A 15,339-nucleotide genomic window follows, 5' to 3' on the forward strand; every position below is an offset into this window, starting at 1 on the left:
CCATAGGGTTTGAGAAAAACATAGAGCACTGTTACACAGAAAAATTAAATTCTTGTGTGATTCAGTTGTGACCTTTATGAGTAATTAACAGATTGCTTGTCTGGTAAAGGAGTTCAGTTCTTTCTCAGCCATTTACTAAGAAGAATTGAGTACTGTTGTGAGAATTTTATTCTTTTATTAGAATTAGAATCAGAAAACCTTTACAATCTGTAGAGGGCATGAAAATTAATGCCTTTTCAGTTTCAGGAACCTAAGGATTGAATATATAAATTTCTCTGATTTTTCTATGCATGTCCTCCAGAGTGAATCTAATATGATCTGGTACTCACACTTTTAAATCCGTCATTGAAAATATAAATGCATCTTCTTATTTATGCTCAATAAAGGAAATTTTAGTGAAGGCAAAATTAAAGACATCTGTTGCCAAGGATGAAAACATTAAGGAAGAAGCAGTATGATACATTACTCACCGTTAACATATTTCCATTATATCCATTCTCATATGAATGAAACTGTAAGATTTCGCTCTTTTTTAGGGCACCTTAATATCAATTCACATTGTGAGGCTCTTAATTTAGCATATTTTTCTTCCCATGGAGTATCAAGGAAAACCTACAAAGCAGTTGGAAGTGACCTGCAGCTGAGATTATAAAACCTCTGAGCATGTATTAACCTGATTCTATATTCCACCATGATTAACACCATAAAGCCACATATCCCAATTTAGGGAAGTAAGCCATGCAAAGTACAAGGATATAAAATTAATTTTAAAGTTGAAAAAGATTCTGGTGGTCCTATTAACTATATGGCCTTACATGTAGGAACATGGCTTGGGCAACAATTAGATGTGATTTTTTGAGTCCCAAACCCAATACATCTTAGCTGTATAATAATTGATAAGTACCATAACCTATTAAAATCTCATGTTTTCCATATCTAAAATGGGTTTAATAACAGAACCTAAATCATGAGGAAGATAACACCTAATTATAATGCCTAACTCTTTGGAAAGAATTTTAGCAACATGGCAGAATGAGCTAATGTGGATGGATCCTAGATCTGCTAAAAACTCATGGAAAGGCTGGATAACATGTCAAGACAGAAAAATGAGACAAGCTGAAAAGAAAGGGAAATGCACCCATAAAATACAATAGAAACAATTAAAGATAAAAGACATGATATTAAGGGTAAGCTGGGGGATTTTAACTATTTTGCAGTTATAAGTTCTAAATGGCTAAGAATTAGGATTTCGGTGCTACTTCATAGAGAGGAATGTGTCCTTGACCTATGTAGGTTTGGGGAACTAAATCAATCAAACTACATAATGCTGGAAGCCTTAATGACTACCCTTTGTTTCAAAGGTGTTCTAGAGAGACTTTACTCAATGGCCCTGGGAAGCAGTGGAAAGGAAGCTTGGCTGCATTCGGAAGTCATGGTTGGGAAATAAAAATTCACCCCCCCCAAAAGAAACAAATACTAGCACATACCATGTGTGGGTACCGTGTGAATTTATACTTTTTGATATAGCAACCTAAAACCAAGAAATTTACTGCTGTGGAAGGACACTTTTACACTGAGGCCAGATAGCCATTTCACAGGGGGAAAATACTATGTAAGATGAAACCTCAATAGAAATAAGATAAAATAAAGCAAAATGAACTATAGGAGAAAACAAACACCATGAAGGAGAATCTGCAGACGCAATGCAAGGAGCACAATAAAAACTGGGGCAGAAGGGGGTGGGGTGGGGAGATCTTTAAATAAAGCATCAAAGATACATTTAAAGTGATTTTTAAAAAGAGTGGAAATAGAGAAATAATAGTAAAGAATAAATATAGAACAATATGAAAGCAAATACATTTGGAAAAACTAGAATTACCAAAAGTAAAACATAGTCACTGAAATTAAAAATTCATTAGATGGTTTAAGCACTAACTTGGACATGATCAAGGGAAATGCTTGTGAACTGAAAGATAAATCTGAGGAATGAAGTAAGATTAAGAACATTATGATGTCACTCAGTAATATGATAATAATAACATAATAATAATGTCTCCCATTTTTCTCCCTCTCTTTTCCCCCCCTCTTTCTCCCTTCCAAAGCATTTTTTTCAAACACATAACAATGTACAAGATACAGTGATGGACAAGATAGACAAGACTCTTATTCTTATGAAGGTCACATTTTAGTGAGTTCATGAATACTACTATTAAAGAAATAACTAAACAAGAAAACCCAAAACAGGTATTGATACATCCTGTGCAGGGAATTGAGCAGAGAAAGAATTATCATATGGTTTCACTCATTTATGGAACATAAGAAATAGGAAGATCGGTAGGAGAAGGAAGGGAAGAATGAAGCGAGGGTAAACAGAAGGGGGAATGAACCATGAGAGACTGAGAGACTGGGTGTTATATGCAAGTAATGAATCATGGAACATTGCATCAAGAACTGGGGATGTACTGTATGGTGACTAATATAACAAAATAAATATTATTAAAAATAAATAAATAAATAAATAGATAAATGAAAGAAAATAACTCCATAGATACTTTGTATTTGGTGGTCAGCGAGAGTCTCTTAAAGAAAGTAAAATTCTGGCTTAGATAAAAATGACAAGAATGAGTTAGCCATGCAAATATCAGAAGAGTTTCCCAGTTAAAGAATTCAATTAGTGTAAAGAAGTGAACTCTGAGTGTTTAAGAAACTAAAAGAAGGCCAGTGTGTCTAGAGCATAGTGAGTAATGGGGAGAAGGATGAGAGGATGCTTGAGAAGTAGGCTGTGGCCAATCAGTACAGCACTTTTCGTAAGAGCCAGGATAAGGAGTATGAATTTTATTCTAAGAATTGGGAAGACATAAAAGGATGTTAAGAAGAGGATTTACATTATCTGTTTTGCCTTTTAAAGGATCTATCTGTGTGCTATGTGGAGAATGGATTGTAAGCAGGGGAAATGATAGTAGGGGTGGGTGGTGGGACACTTAGGAGACTACTGCAATAGTCCAAGTGCTGGAGGTAGCTGGAAAGGTGGTAGTGGTGGGGATGAAGAGATGTTGACATATTTGGAACATGCTCCGGATGGAGATATGGCAGGAGTTGAAAACTGAGAGAATATGGTGTTCAGGGAAAGAGAATCAGGGATAGAACCATGTAGGAATTATCTCTACAATATTCATTAGTCACACAGTCACTATTTGAGCATTCCCCATGATCAAAAGCCTGGTACTTCATATGGCCACCCATTCTTTTTATGCACCCCAAATTGTTAGAGTCCTTCCTATGGATTTGAGTTCCTAATAAACAATATAGCTACTTTACTTATAATCCTTCTGCTACATGACAGGTTTCCAAATAATCAAAGAAAATTACCATTTCTTCTTTTAACCAAACCAAATATTCTCAGTTTTTTATTCTAATAAGATTCTATTTGTATGGCACTTATAGAATTTATAAATCTATACCAAGGTTTGATTATTTAAGTTTTTCTAGCTTTTCTCCTGGATTCAATTCTCTAAAATGCCTTGGGTCCTCAAAAATTTATTTCTGAACTAAGCCTGACACTAAACTACAATTTTTGAGACAGTCCTCACCAATTCTCATGCTTTCACCCTCTGATCACTCTTCTTTCCACATATTTTACTTTATCAATACTCCTCTTTTTTAAATAATGATGATCACAATTAACTGCTAAGTAACCCAAAAGGTCTGAATTCCATACTTTAAAAAATGCAACCAAAGCTTAAATTGATATTTGGCAAAACTATTTCACCATGTTGACCCATCAAACTTCAGTCATCAAAAACCCGTATATCCATTTTAAAATAACTTGTTAAGTCAGGTGTGTCCCAGCTGGGAACACATGCTCTGGCACAAACTTCTGGCAAAGGAATAATAATATACAGAGTACATAGATTTGAAGAGAGATTATAATGAACCAGAAAACAGAAGCTAAAACATTAAAAGAAAATAAAAACCGCAACACAAAAGCGACATTATTTTCCCTCAGAGAAGCAAAATCTTGTTTCTCCCACTTAAGTCTTGGTGGGAAAGTTCACTACAATCAGAGCTAGTGTTGCCTGTGAAAGTTGGGGTGGGGGAGGAAGAAAACCCCAAAACTGAAATAGGGAAGGGTTAGCATGTAAGAGATGCCATTCTTAACCCCTTTTGCCTGTCCTTGGCCATTTGGCCACCTGGCCACCAGCCCTATAGAAACCTCCACTTATGATAATGAGTAAACAACTTTAGACTCCTTGCTTAATTATGTTAAGATTAACATAAGGTGCCGAAAGTACAAAATCAGCAGAAGGACCACATTTAATCTACACTACCAATATGAGCTGCCCAGAGACCTGTGTAAGAATGTCAACTCATAATCCTGGAGTTGTTATCAATGTGATCTCAAATTCTTCAGCCTTCTGAGGACTATCTTTATTATAATTTTTAAACAAATACTTGGCTCTATCTGCCATATAATTTAGAGCTAGAAATTTAATATCTCCTTAATATTCCTAAGGATTCTTTGAGAGATGGCTTACATGTATTTCTTACATATTTTCCTATTCACTCTTATGTGTATTTTAGCTATATTATCAACCATTGCTTTGTAGTTTGCTTCTGGGGCCATTCTTCCTATTCTGCCCCTTGCAAATCTCAACATGAAATTCATCTTCTTTTTCTTTTATCATCTCCTTTACCTATCTCTAACACTGGTTAAGTAAGCTTTTAGTAAAAGTTGGCTCTAGTGGAGAGGTATTTCACCCCAGCATAGTACATACATTAAACCTTAATATGACTGCTATTAAAATTGCTTCTGATAGTCCTTCCTCAAGGAATTTCTAATTTCTCCTCTGGTCTCACCCTCCCACCACTTTTATGGATACCTCTCTCTTTATTCTTCTCCCAAGATCTGTTAACCTCACCTTCCCTCCTTTTTCTATTTTCCCCAATAAGACTCACCTTCTGTCCTTGGCAGGCTCAGTAAATTTCAAACTATTACATTGTTATGGTATTCACCTTTCCAGATCAGGCCCTAGGGTCTATCTTTGCATGACCAAACTGGTCCATCAAGATATTTTGATAAGCCTAAGACAATTTTCTGCATTATTTCTGGTCAGCTTTTAGTTTTATTTTGCTATTTATTCATTTGTGAACTATTTATTTTGAGCACTGTTTATTAAAGATAAATTTGAAGTGCATAGCTAGGAGCAGCTCTCATAAGGGGAATGATCAACTTGTTTCCATAAACGCTAAGTTTGCCAGCAAAGTATCTAGGTGGCACAGTAGTGCAGGTGGTCTAGAAGATGTAGATCGGTCCGTGGGAGTGAAAGACTGATAGTTGTTTGCCTGAAAGTAATACCTTAGTCTAGGAATGGTTGGAACTTCTGAGGGAAAGAATCTTAAGACAGGAGCTGTGGGAAAACTCACATTAGGGAATGAAGAGTCACTAAGGCAATGAAGGAGGAAGAAAAGCAGTCAGGAGGAGGAAGAAATTCAAGTTGTCAACTTTGAAAGCCAAGGGAGGTGAGCATTTTAAGAAAAGTTGTGGGATAGGGGAGGGTGGGAGGGTGTCAAATGCTGAAGGAATCAAGATGAGTGTGACAGTTTTTAAGAGGCAGATGACTTTCAAGAGAGCAGTTTCATTCAAGGAAGGAGGTTGAAGTCAGATTGTCTGACATAGTTGGGTGAGTGGGAGGTGAGGAATTAGAGGGGACTCTTTGGAAAGGTTTCTGTAAGTAGGAAAGAAGTGTTCAGAGAAAGAAATGGGAAGTAATATGTTGTGGGCTTACTCTTTAAAAATCAGAAATCGGGGGTTCAATTTTCCTAGAGAAGTTCTTAGTGAGTATGTAGGGGACTGAGATAGAAGCAGAGTGTAGCTTGCTGTAACTCCCAAACTCCATAGTGAACATGGAAGAAAACCAAGAAAAGGGGAAGATGGCTTAGGAGAAAACACATTCATTCAGTGTGCTAGCTAAAGTGCAGATCTTTGCATTGAAAGGGGACGGGGGTACCAAGCAAACTGAATGGAAAAGTCCAATGTCTAGACACATACTGGTAAAATTTCAGAACTCCAAGAATAAAAAGAAAAATCCTGGAAAAGCTTCTGGACAGAAAAGCAGATTCTCTTACCAAAAGACATCTCAAAGGCAGTACCAGATCCCAGGGTTCAGTGTGAAAGGTATCTTCAAAGTTTAGTGAGAAAAAAAACTTCTTGACCTTAAATTTCTAGGCCTAGCCAAACAAAAATTCAAATGTGAGGGCAAGATAAATCAATTTTAGACCCTCTCTGTTAAAGGATATACTGAAGCAAAATTAAAAACAAGTCAGAGAAAGATCTACAAAGAAATTAACACAACTAATGCTTAAGTATAAATCATTGAAGCCGTGTATAAATATAGCAGTTGGGAAATAAATGACATGCGAGTGTCAAAGCAGAGGACAAGTGACCACATACCCCAATTCTTGTGTTGATTTGGGAAAGAGTACAGATACTGATTCACTAAAGATATTGATAGATTTAGAAATATATTTCAGTACATGTGACAAAATTAGTATATAATGCTTGAATAATTGCAGTAAGAGATCTAGAGGACAAAAAATTCCTATCAATCCAAAATATTAGGAAAGGGGGAAAATGAAGGAAAAAAAAAACAAGATACTTGCTTAAGAGAAACCCTAACATAAGATGGAATAAATAGGTTTAACATTTTAATAAATATAATAAATGTCAGTGAGTTTAATTTCCTATTAAAAAGAAGAGGATCAGATGGAATTTTTAAAATCTAACTATGTATGTCACATATAAGACACTTAAAAACCATCTGGAATATAATAAGTGCCTATTTAATGTTTGTTGAATGATCTGAATTCATTCATTCCCAAATACCTTTGGAAGCATATGGTCTTCTTAAAAAATCCCTCTCCAGTGTAGATGCTGGCTACAGCATAGGTGTATATGTTTAAATAAGTATTAGAGCATTTGAGACCTCACATGCAAAGTGAACCCCGGTTAGTGCTCAGACATGGATCAAGCAAACTGTTCAGCACTGATTGACTTGAGAAAATGGTTAGTAGCAACCACCACTCTATTTTACTTAGACTCTAGTGCATGTGTGTCTGTGTACAGACCCATTCATCAGGCTCGATCAGGACCACTAGTCCTCTTCGTCTGCTGAGAGATAGTCTGTATGTTCATGGGCCAATTTCTGACCTGAGAAAAAAACTGTAATTTAGAGCTTAAAAACACTTTTTTCGTTCCTAGAATCCCCTTTTGTAGGAAGAGCATACAGGCCAAGAGAACTTAAGGCTTAATGCTCTGAAGTAAGAGCTGCACCTGCTGGTTCCCCATTGATTTGTCCACCCTCTACATTCAGCATTAGCCTACATTTTAGTTAAAATTGTCTTTAGGTATATGAAGCACTGCTTTGAAGAAGCAAAACATTTTTAGTTCTCTATAGAATGTCACATGGGCTTCAATACTAATAATGATAACTTACAGAAGCAAGTTTAAATACATGTTCATTGATTTTAATTAAATTCAAAACTAGAGAGGAATCATTTTTCTTAAAAATCCTAAATAAATACATGATATAATATATACATAATATGATACACATAATATAATATATACAAAGGTAACATCTATCAGAAATATCATACTAAAGGGGTGCCTGGGTGGCTCAGTCGTTAAGCGTCTGCCTTCGGCTCAGGGCGTGATCCCAGGGTTCTGGGATCGAGCCCCACGTCGGGCTCTTCCTCTGGGAGCCTGCTTCTTCCTCTCCCACTCCCCCTGCTTGTGTTCCCTCTCTCGCTAGCTGTCTCTCTCTCTCTCTCAAATAAATAAAATCTTAAAAAAAGAAATATCATACTAAAAAGTGTCACTTTTTTAAAGCACAGACTTCCTAATAAAAGACTTTTCCTGTAAACTTTTTGGGGGCACTGAAAATTGCTCTGGTTGCCAACAATTTGAACCCAGTGGTCCAAAGATGTACTCAGCCTGCAGTAAGCTGTGACTTGGCCAGTGTTTTGTGTGTGGTTCTAATTCTTTATCTAGTGGGTGTACACCTATCCACCTGCTCACCCGAGCCAGGAGCTGCTAGTGAGCTATCCATCAAACCTTCCTCTCAACCCAGTCACAGTCTTCTATGGGCAATTGCAGTAGCTTCCTCATAGTTTATATTGCCCTAATTTTGTTCCCATAGTCTGCTCTCAATTGCTCAGTCTATCTAAACTTCAAATCAAACCATGATTCCTTGCTTATTGCTTAAACCCCTACAAATATTTCACATTTAATCAAATACAGATACATTCCAAGGTTCTTAGTAAGACGTGAGGTTTCTGATTCCCTCCCCACCAATCCCTTCAGGAATATCTCTTGCCCCTCTTCTTCACACATTATCTTTCATTAATAATAGCAACTTATGATACTAAACCCTGAATACCCCGGCTTAGTTTGCCATATCCTCTACCACACATTTCTTAAGTTCTTAGATCACTGTTGGCGCCAATCCCTTTCCCTTCAGAAGAATTTGGCTTCACATCACTAGGTGACTCTTTCATTTTTGTCCTTCCAGGGAAGCCTGAAAGACGAGTGTTTTGTCATTCCCAAAGCAGCCTTCCCCTCCATTTGGAAATCCCTATGGAATCTACTCTGCCCGCAGAGGATCACTCTGCGTGTCAGAAAGCTTGGCAGGAAAGCAACCAAGCCCTGTTCTTGTCAGGAGAATATAGAAATATTTATCCAGGGACAATTTAGTTTACTTTCTTATATGTTAGATTTCCTAGAATCTTAGGGGGCCACTTTAACAATGGGATCTTTCAAATCTTATAGTGTAAGAGATTTCGTTCTCTGCCAAAGGTGTTAAAGCTCACAGTAAAGTATCTTATTTTGCCACCGATGTGCTAGTGTGCTAAATTAAAATCTAACACAGGTCAACAAGAAAAGACATCCAGCTATTAGTGTACTATTAGCAGTAGAATTGGATTTATCATTTATGTGGTTCTACATTTATTTTCTGTATTACCAACAAATAAAATATTTTTCAAGCAAACCATTGCTGGTAGTTTATAAAAATTCAATAGTTATCTCAAAAAGAAATGAGGTCATAAAATGCAATTGACTAATGTATAAAAATATTAACAAATAATTCCTACATGATTACACACATTGATGATTTCTTACATGGAATGGTGCATCCAATTTACTAACATTTCCCAGAAGGACGACAAAATAAGAATAAAAACAATGATTTAAGGGTTTACACCCTAAATTTCCTGGAATTATTCTAAATAAGTTGTTTTATTATATGATTTTCACACACATATTTGAGGAAATCTAAAAATAAATCCATCATATGTAATTATTTCAAAGTTTCTATTTTGAATAAAGATAAAGTATAACGTCATTGTCAGAGAAAATATGCACTAAGTATACTTGAAAATTACTTCTACTAAACATATTATGTTTTATAATTTAACAACTTAATTGAAAACTGAAAACTCATGAACATTTTAAATTTTTCTATAAACATACTAGCAGTATGCCCTTTGACCATTCTCTGTTTTGTCCATTTTTAGAAGGGGCATGAAATTACCCATCTACTTAACAGAGTCATGCCAACTAATTAATAAAATTATTTCTGTGGGAGTATTTTGAAAAACAAGATTCTACTTTGTTATTGTAAGAAATAGCCTGTTGGTTCCTGTAACCAGGTATCTAACTATGGCAATGAACCAAAAAATAATTTGAAGGAAAAAATATCAGTTATCCTCTTAAATTTTAATGCTGGATTTTTCTGATTTCTAATATTTCTTAATAGGTCTTACTTGACTTTATTTTAAATACTTCTTAATATTAATTCAATTTTCTCAAAAACTATTTTAAATATTTCCTGATATTTCTTTTTTTATTATTTAAATTCAGTTAGCCAATGTATTTCCTGGTATTTCTTAATTTATTATCTAGCTCTCGTTCTTGAATGTTTTGGAAATTGTCTTCTATCCACATATTCTATTCCTATTTGGTTCTTGGGGAAAGTGAAATTAGTATATTTATAATCAATAGCATTTTTAACCAATGTCCTTCAGGATTTCAACTAATGGTGTCTAATTTTAATATTCTTTGTTTCTAACATCCATGAATGTTCTAGAAACGTGTTTGATAATACAGATTGTGTTCTTTCCCCCAACATTTCTATCTTTTCATAAGGCACCTGACTATGTAGGCACTCAAATAGTTGTTGAGTGAGAGAATACAATTTTGAAGTCTGATCAAATGTGACAAAACATTTTTTAAATATCTCAGAAAACAGAGAAGTATCATAATACTGATAATCTGGATGATTCTTCACTATCTAAATACCTCCTAGCTATAATATGCACAAAAAATGTGCATGCAAAATAATTGTGACAACTCCATTTCCAAAAAATGTAAAAATGAATGAACACATTTAGTAACTCATGCTTCTGACAAAATATGAACTCAGAATGCATTAAATATAAAATCTTATCTCAGAAAATGCCCGATTGCTTCTTAACAGAATTTATTTGTCTATACCACCATAATCCAACCAGATGATAGAATCTTTCCTTTTCCAACAAGTTATACAAGTTATCCTTACTTGTTATGGTATGACAAATGAAATGTCACTTCAAATGTCCAGTTGCATGGCTTAAAAGATGTATTTTCTCTTTTGAAACACATTAGCAAGTCATTCTAGTTAAGGGTGATATTTAGGAAATTAATATAAAAATAATTTGAGTTTGATTAAAATAAATAATTTTACATATACCAAAAGTTCAGGTCATGTTTAGTGGATTTCTGTTGGCTATGAGCTTCAGAATATCAGAGACTATTTTTCATTTATCTTTGTAACTTTAGTACCTAACACATAAGTAATTACTAAATGTTTACTGACAAAAAATTAAGCTTTGTTTTTAAGGCATTAAGCTTTGTTTTAGGTTAGTGAGATTTAAGATTTTTTAAGAAAAAGGTCATATTGCAATTATTTAATAATAACCTGAATATATTTATGGATAAAGAAATGTTGGCCATCATGATCATACATAACTAACTTCCAAGTACTTCACTAGTTTTTTTTTTTCCCCCATCAAGCAAGTTAAAGAAAGGGTTCTAGACATCTAGAAACGTTCATTTTGGAGAAGCAACTCTTGACATGAAATGTATTTACAAAATAAATAAATAATGAACCTCAGGTGCAAAGCCGGAAGTGGTTTTAAAACTCATAAGCTGTATTTCCTTCTCAGAGAAGTTTATAATCTAGTACAAGGAATAAAACAATCTGAAAATTAAAATGAAAGTCCATTATTGGTACAACATGAAATAGAAATTTAGAAAGACAAAGCCTGATTATGATTGGTTGATAGTTCATGGAGGTAGTGCCATTGGAGTTGGACCTGGGCAGGTGCTTTCCTGCAGGCATGGATAGAAAAACAGGTGTTTCACATGGAGAAAGATGATAGAAATGGTGCAGTGGTTTGACTATATCCAAGACAAAAAGTAGTGCAGGTTGATCATAGAATGTAAGTAAGACATAATTTTGAGAGTTTGTTGAGAAGCATTCATGGCCTGGGTTAGGGTGGTTTCTGGGGGAATGCAAAGGCAAGGTAGCTAATAAGTGAAGTTAGTATTTATATCGCAAAATAGATTGCAGTTATAATTTATCAACTAATCTGATGCACCGCTTGCCTACACATTGAAAAGTAAACACTTGGTAAAATAGCAAATGGATGTGTGTACGTTTTCACTTATTGATGACTGTGATTTCACATTATTATAACCCTTGATTTCCAGACAAAAACTTCACAACTAACAATTGATTGTCAAGAGTTAGTTTTCAAGTCTATTTGTTTCTTAATGATCATGTATTTCTGCATGGGGGAAGAGAAGACATAAAACTATTCTTAAGACAACAAATTTTCGAAACCTTTCTTACACGTAGCTTTGAGTATGTCTTACTTCCAGAGACTACTGTTTTTATCAAGAAGCACATTGAAAGATTGTATGAGAAAAATGTGCCTAAAAATGAAAGTCATCTCCAATCATTTGAGTTTTATACATGCATAGTTATTTACCCACCACTTCATTGATACCATCAATATAAATATATAGGAAATAACCCTGTATTTTCGTAAGCCATGTACCGTATATACATACACAATATTATGATGCACATTACTTCATTTGATTTCATAACTTGCTTTTCATCGCTTACACAAAGCAGATCATCTTTTTGTTTGTTTATGCTATTTTCCTTGTGTAACTAATGTAGTATGTTATCTTTGCCAACTCAGAATCATATGAGTACAAATCAACAACCCATGAAGAACTTCTGTTACTCAGAGAGCATAATATGCTTAAGGTTTACCTCAATCCACATTCACCACATAAGAAAATAATAGCAAAACTAATAGCTTTTTTTTTTCTAAGTTTGGATGATCCAACTGGCCTTTATTTTCACTAGAAGTAAAGAAAATCAAATGATCATGAAAGGGAACACTTTTTGGAAATATCCCATTGTGAGATATGGGTTGAACTATAACATTGTTGTTAAATCTTACCATTGACAACAACCCTAAAACAAAGATGTATTTTTTTTTTCAAACACTTGGTGCATAAACATTGGCAAAAGAAACTCACTTGGTTAAATAATAGTTTACATGCTTCACTTACAAATTCAGATTGTTTTAGGTCAGAAACAATAGGTCTAGAACATTCAAAAAATACCACCATAGTGTTGTTTTCCACCCGAGAAAAAGAAATAAATTGTTAGTATGTCTTCTGTCTTACAGAGAATTTAGTTATATCAAGTCATCCTGTTAGTTCTCATTTTTTAGAAGTAGTTTTCCAGATAAATTATATTGACAGAAATAATCAAAATGTTCATTTGAAACCTTTGGTTATACAAAAATATATAATCAAGTTCATAGATGATTAAAGAATTTCTTCTTAAATACTGTGACCCAGTATTAAATATCCCAATGTTGGGATACATAATGTTGATTTTTGATGATGAGTAGAATTGAGTAGAAGTGACTATAGTGAAGAATACTGAAATTTAACTTGTGCTATACCTGTGTTTGAGAGATTTAACTCACATTCCAGCTAATAATATGAAATAGTTCACACAGATGCTGGTATCTGTTTTTAAAGATAAGTATTTTACTTGTGTTTAAACTTCAGAAATCATTAAAAATTTAATATGACACTTCTTAAATTATTTTAGCATTGTCCATCAACATACTCAGGACTTTAAATTTCAAGATTGTAGTCCTGGTACAAATAAATGACTTATTCTTAGAAAACAGATTGGAGGCTACTCTCATGCTGCTGCTGAGTTGAAAAATTGTCTTCTTCTAGAACAGGTAATAAATAAACTTATTTACTAAAAGAGGTTTTAAGGGAAAAAAAGAGGAAGAAGAAGAAGAGAAGAAGCAGCAGCAACAGAAGGAAATGTCATAGGCATGGAAAAAAAAATTTTTGGTATCCTTTTCCCTCCCAGTGCCAAAACCACCTTAATGTGACCATCAAAGCCTGCAACTTATTTATGCATACGTATACTCTGACTTAAATGTTCTAGTGCTAGACACACACACATACACATTTAAATGATAAATTCAAGAAGAAAGAGGTAAAGCATAATGTTAATAAAAATTACTGCTGAAATTCTTTTGCTGTTTCAGACCCTGAAAATTTTCAATTATATATAATATTTTAAAATACTGGGTAGTACATAAGAGTCTAGATATAAACTTTCCAAGTAGTCAATTTCCAAAATCATTAAATGATATGTGATTAGATGCTTCTTATTAGCATAATGAAACATAGTTTAGGCAGCACATACTGCATACATAAATGAATGGAATGTGAGGTTGTTGGCAGCAATGGAAAATAATGATGGATTTTCCAAGATTAAGCCAACTGACATTTTATGAAAATTTCCATTTCCTGCCTTGGATTTTATCTAAACTGACAAAAACAAACACACATTTAGATTTCTCAGATTTCTCTTGGGATGTTCTCTTGGGTAGAATACCTGGAAAGAATTTCTGACAAATCAATCTGTGAGGTGCCACACTTTAAAATTTATGTGGGAATTCTCCAGGATGGACAAAAATGTGTGCTAGCCTATTTATCATTAAATAAAAATTGTGGGTAGAATTAGTGCTTACAAGACACAGTGCTCTATTACACAAAGTAAGTTGTAATATTTTAGCAGAAAATTAAAGATTAATTGGAAAAGGTAAAATTATACATTCCCAAATTTTGACATTGGTTCTAGCAATATATCTGCCCTGTCATTAGAACATGTTTTACTCAATAATCTTTGTCATGTATTCAAGTCCTGGTCTTAAGGGCCCAACAATTGTTTTTATGTAATAGAAACACCCTGATAGCTTGCCCCTCGGAAATCCCCTTTCTCCTACCCTCCCTTCCCTGAGCCAGAATCAACAACTATCACATAAATTCAGCTTTTGTTTTATTAAAATTATTTTACAGTAACAGTGCCGGAAGCATGGAACTCTTGCAGAGTTCTAAGCATATGAACTTTTCAAAAATATATTACATGGAGTCTGTCTTTTGTTCAACTTATTTTTTTCTCTTCCCCATTGTCACCGAGTTAGGCCCAGATATTTTTGCCTTTCCTAGGAGGTACAACATTAAAGGATTAAATAACAGAAACCTGGAGCCATCTCTTTTTAAACATAACTTTTAAAAGAGAAAACACTGTCTTACATGTGGTTAGAAAAGGGACGAGCAACTATTTGAGGACAGGGCAGGAGAGAATTAGAATTACTTTAGCCACCACATATCTATGAGCTTTTAAAGGACACCAAGGGCAACCCCATCTTTGGACAAATACTCCATTAAGTGAACATTTGTTTACTTTAGGAAAGCCAGGTTAGAGGATTACTCATTCATTCCTCAAGAAAAGTGCTGAAAAACTTGGAGTTGGGGGTGGTTACTACTCAGCAGAGCAGCGGCTGTTATGCAGTCAGGATTATCTCTCTGAAAAACAACAGTTAACACTGTGGTTGTATTTTTTCTGATGTATTGCTTGGAAACATTGTCAGAAAAGCGTACGCTATTTGTTAATTAAGCTAACTTAAAACCTGATGTGTCATTCTATCGACTGTTATTATTGTTTCTTGAAATCTTGCTCTTGTTTGTAGATTTTTTTACTTGAGTTTAGAAATATTCCAAGTAGATTAGTCTCGCAAATTTAGAATTGTAGATTTGATCAGTAACTTCTAGGTATATGCAGGAACATATTGCATGAGACAGTAATGTAATTTGTGAGAAATGTCTACACACAAGCTTTC

The 15,339-nt window shown here is 34.4% G+C and overlaps 1 protein-coding gene across 1 annotated transcript in view; it reads left to right on the plus strand.

Moving 5' to 3' along the window:
- The window catches only part of ADGRB3 (adhesion G protein-coupled receptor B3), a 697,706-nt gene that overhangs the window by 253,472 nt on the left and 428,895 nt on the right, over positions 1 to 15,339 (plus strand). The window lies entirely within an intron of this gene.

The sequence above is a fragment of the Ursus maritimus genome, unplaced genomic scaffold (genome assembly GCF_017311325.1).
Source record: "Ursus maritimus isolate PB19 unplaced genomic scaffold, ASM1731132v1 scaffold_29, whole genome shotgun sequence".
Taxonomy (NCBI): Eukaryota; Metazoa; Chordata; class Mammalia; order Carnivora; family Ursidae; genus Ursus; species Ursus maritimus.